General features: G+C 41.8%; 1 pseudogene across 1 annotated transcript; it reads right to left on the reverse strand.

Annotated features, from left to right (window-relative positions):
• Positions 1-2,423: 2,423 nt before the first annotated feature.
• On the reverse strand, positions 2,424-4,401 carry LOC308431271 (transketolase-like; annotated as a pseudogene). Its single transcript has one exon. The product of its transcript is annotated as a transketolase-like (transcript).
• Positions 4,402-5,119: the final 718 nt, after the last annotated feature.

The following is a 5,119-nucleotide window of genomic DNA, read 5'->3' on the forward strand; positions in this document are numbered from 1 at the left end:
ATTAGGCTGCTATGAACATGTGTTTATGTGTCCTTGTTGTATGTTAGAGCATCTTTTGGGTGTATGCCCAGGAGTGGTATAGATGGTTCCTCAGGTAGATCTATGTCCAATTTTCTGAGGAACTGCCAGACTGATTCCCAGAGTAGTTATACCAGTTTGCAATTCCACTAGCAATGGAGGAGTGTTCCTCTTTCTCCACATCTTTGCCAGCATTTGCTGTTACCTGAGTTTTTGATCTTAACCATTCTGACTGATGTGAGGTGGAATCTCTGTGTTGTTTTGATTTGCATTTTCCTGATGACTAAGGATGTTGAACATTTCTTTAGGTGCTTCTCGGCCATTCCATATTCCTCAGTTGAGAATTCTTTAGCTTTGTTCCCCATTTTTAAATAAGGTTATTTAGTTCTCTGGAGTCTAACTTCTTGAGTTCTTTGTATATATTGGATATTAGCCCTCTATTGGATGTAGGATTGGTAAAGATCTTTTCCCAATCTGTTGGCTGCCATTTTGTCCTAATGACAGTATCCTTTGCCTTACCGAAGCTTTGCAATTTTATGAGATCCCATTTGTCCTTTCTTGATCTTAGAGCATATGTTATTAGTGTTCTGTTCAGGAAAATTTCCGCAGTGCCCATGTATTAAAGGCTCTTCCCCACTTTCTCTTCTATTAGTTTGAATGTATCTGGTTTTATGTGGATGTCCTTGATTTATTTGGACTTGAGCTTTGTACAGGATGATAAGAATGGATTGTTTGCATGCTGACCACCAGTTAGACCAGCAACATTTGTTGAAAATGCTGTCTTTTTTTCCACTGGATGGTTTTAGCTATTTTTGTCAAAGATCAAGTGACCATAGGTGTGTGGGTTTATTTCTGGATCTTCAATTCTATTCTATTGATCTACCTTCTTGTCTCTGTACCAATACCATAATTTTTTTTTATCATTATTGCTCTGTAATACAGCTTGAGGTCAGTGATGGTGATTCCTCCAGAAGTTATTTTATTGTTGAAGATAGTTTTTGATACCCCCAAGGTTTTTGATATTTCAAATGAATTTGCAAATTGTTCTTTCTAACTCTGTGAAGAATTGAGTTGGAATTTTGAAGGGGATTGCATTGAATCTGTATTTTGACAAGATAGCCATTTCTTACTATATTGATCCTCCTGATCCATGAGCATGGGAGATCTTTTCATCTTCTGAGACCTTCTTCAATTTCTTTTCTTCAGAGACTTAAAATTCTTGTCATACAGATCTTTCACTTGCATAGTTAGGGTCACACCAAAGTATTTTATATTGTTTGTGACTATTGTGAAGGGTGTCATTTCCATAATTTCTTTCTCAGCCTGTTTTTTCTCTGAGTAGAGGAAGGCTACTGATTTGTTTGAGTTAATTTTATATCCAGCCACTTTGCTAAAGTTGTTTATCAGCTGTAAAAGTTCTCTGGTGGAATTCTTTTTGGTCAATTATATATACTATCTTATCATCTGCAAATAGTGATATTTTAACTTCTTCTTTTCTAATTTTGATCAATTTGACCTCCCTTTGTTGTCTAATTGCTCTGACTAGAACTTAAAATACTATATTGAATTGGTATGGAGACAGAAGGCATCCTTGTCTAGTCCCTGATTTTGGTGAATTGCTTCAAGTTTCTTTCCATTTAGATTGATGTTGGCTACTGGTTTGCTGTATATTGCTTTTACCATGCTTAGGTATGGGCGTTGAATTCCTGATCTTTCCAAGACTTTTAACATGAAGGGGTATTGAATTTTTTCAAATGCTTTCTCAGCATCTAATGAGATGATCATAATTTTTTTATTTGAGTTTGTTTATATAGTGAATTATGTTTATGTATCTCTGTACATTGATCCATCCCTGCATCCCTGAAATGAAGCTTACTTGATTGTTATAGATGGCCATTTTTATGTGTTCTTGGATTCAGTTTGCAAGAATTTTATTGAGTATTTTTGCATCAATATTCATAAGAAAAATTGGTCTGAAGTTTTCTTTCTTTGTTGGATCTTTGTGTGCTTTAGGTATATGTGTAATTGTCACTTCATAGAAGGAATTGGGTACTGTTTCTTCTGTTTCTATTTTGTGAAATAGTTTGGAAAGTATTGGTATGAGGTCTTCTACGAGGGTCTAACAGAATTCTGCTCTAACCTCATCTGGTCCTGGGCTTTTTTTGAGCTGGGAGACTTTTAATGATTGCTTCTATTTCTTTAGAGGTTATGGGACTGTTTAGATGGTTTGTCTGATCCAGATTTTACTTTGGTACCTTGTATTTGTCTAGAAAATTGTCCATTTCCTCCAGATTTTTCAGTTTTGTTGAATATGGTTTAATATACTTTTGTAGTAAGATCTGATGAATTTTTGGGTTTCCCCAGTTTCTATTGTTATGTCTGCCTTTTCTTTTTTTCTCAAAACATATTTACTCTCCACTCAGTACATCTTTGAGCATTTTTGCCAGTACCTCCCAGAAATGTGTAGTTCACCCACCTGGCATCCCATGTCCTCCATAGTTGTTGGTGACAAGGCCCTTCCCAGCTTGCACAATGGCATCCTTATCAATACCAAACATCCTCAGCTGCTCATCTGGCTTCTCAATTCGTGGTACCTTGTTGACAGCCAGGCGAGTGTCCTTGAATCCAGGTTCAACCACTATAGCAGCAGACACGGTTTCGCCTATGCCACCTTCGTAGTAGTGGTCCTCTACCGTGAGGAGCCTCCCTTTGGTTGCTCAGGTAGAGTCAAGAATGAGTTTTCTATCCAGGGGCTTGATGGTGAAGGGGTCCAGCACACAAATGCTGATCTTATCTTTTCTCAACATTTCAACAGCAGCCAAGGCCTCATGCAGAGTGACACCAGCTCCAATCACTGTCACCTGGTCATCCTTGTTCTTCAGAACCACCTTGGCTTGGTCAACCTGGAAATTCTCGTTGTTGGTATAGATAATGACATTTTATGGGTGGCTGGTCCAGATGAAGCAGATGCCCTTTGGATTGGCTGCTAATTCCACTGCCTTCTCTGTTGTGACTCCATCACTTGGGAAAAATACATGGGGTCTTCCAGGGCCATTTGAGAGGGTCTGTCTTCCCCAATGGACACACCATAGTGGGAGCCACAGAGGTTGATGTTGCTCTCAGAGATGGCGGCCATGCGAATCTGGTCGAAGGTGCGTGAGAAGAAGGCTGCAAACGTGCTACAGAGGGGCACTGTTTTGTCACGTGTGGAAATGCTCACCGTGTTTTACTCAGTAATGCAGCACTCAATGAAACGGTCTGGGTGCTCTTTTTGAAGAGCTCTGGGAAGGTGGAATTTTTGGTGTTTCCGTTCAGGGCGACGATGCGGTCACTGGTGTGTCCCAGCTTGATGAGGGTTAGCCCATAGGCCTTTCAGGTAACTATCTTGTCCCCCACTTTGTAGCCGGGTGGAGTTAGGCATTCGGATGTTGGCAACGTTCAGTGAAGGGACATACTCCTGAAGGGGAGTGGCCAGGATCTTCTTTTTGCTTTGAACCTGGCTGTTCAGATCCTCCTGGATAATCTGCTCAGCCATGTTTTTGGGGAGGGGCTTCCCATGCCATGCCTCCTTGTCTTCGATCCCCGTGATCCCGCGGCCCTTGAAGGTCTTGGCTGTTGGTTGGTGCTTGGCCTGACCAAAGGCCTTGCACAGCTCTTCCATGCTGTGTCCATCTACGATGTAGGTGTGCCAGCCAAAGGCTTCACAGAGCTTCTGGTAGATGTCCACCTGGTGCTGCAGTGAAGCTGGGTCTCTCTGGTCCAGATAGTTGATGTCAAAAATGCCAATGAGGTTGCCCAGCTTGTAAATCCAAGCAAAGGCCATGGCCTTCGAGACAGAACTCTCGAACACCTCCCCATCTCCCAGCATGCAATAGACTCGGTAGCTAGCTTTGTCAAAGTATTTGCCTGTTTATGCCATCCCATGAGCAGCTACCAGGCCCTGGCCCGGGGAGCCAGTGGCCACATCGGTGAAGGCTTGTTTCAGGACCGGATGCCCATCCCATCCAAGTCAGAGCTGATCTTCCTCAGGTTCAGCAGCTCTGCCTCTTGCAGGAAGCCAGCTTCAGCCCAGACTGCATGTAAGATGGGAGCTGCATTGCCCTTGGAGAGCACAAAACGATTATTGTGAGGGTTTCAGGGATCCAGGGTCTTGTAGCGCATAGTACAGAGAAACAGGACAGTCCTGATCTCGGCAGCGCTGCAGCATGACGTGGAGTGGCCCGAGCCTGGTGGCCTTGATGGTGTTGATGCACAGGCAATTGGCTGTAACCTTCAGGGACTGGAGCTTCTGCTGATCTGACTTGTAACCTTCCATGGCATGGTCGGGAGAGGACGAAGATGCTGAGGACAGAAACACAGAGCCAGCGGTGGCTCAGGAAGCAACGGGCAGTAACCGAGATGTCTCCCCTTTCATTTCTGATTTTGTTAATGTGAATACTCTCTCTGTGCCTTCTGGTTAGTCTGGCTAAGGGTTTGTCTATCTTGTTGGTTTTATCAAAGAACTAGCTCCAGGTTTTGTTAATTTTTTGTATAGTTCTTTTTGCTTATACAGGTTGATTTCAGCCCTGAGTTTTATTATTTCCTGATGTCTGCTCCTTTTGGGAGCATTTGCTTCTTTTTGTTTTAGAGCTTTCAGATGTGCTGGCAAGCTGCCAGTGTATGCTCTCTCCAGTTTCTGTTTGGAGGCACTAAGCTATGAGTTTCCCTCTTAGCACTGCTTTCATAGTGTCCCATAAGTTAGGGTATGTTGTGCCTTCATTTTCATTAAGTTCTAGAAAGTCTTTAATTTCATTTCTTTCTTTATTTCTTTCTTAACCAAGTATCATTGAGTAGACCATTGTTCAGCTTCCATGCGTATGTGGGTTTTCTGTTGTTTTTTATTGTTATTGAAGACCAGTCTTAGTTCATGGTGATCTGATAGGATGCATGGGATTATTTGAGTCTTTTTATATATCTGTTGAGGCCTGTTTTGTGAGTGATTATATGGTCAATTTTGAAGAAGGTACCATGAGGTACTGAGAAGAAGGTATATTCTCTTGTTTTAGGATGAATGTTCTATAGATATCTGTTAAATCCATTTGGTTCATAACTTCTGTTAATT

This window comes from Micromys minutus, assembly GCF_963924665.1.
Source record: "Micromys minutus genome assembly, chromosome: 16".
Taxonomy (NCBI): domain Eukaryota; kingdom Metazoa; phylum Chordata; class Mammalia; order Rodentia; family Muridae; genus Micromys; species Micromys minutus.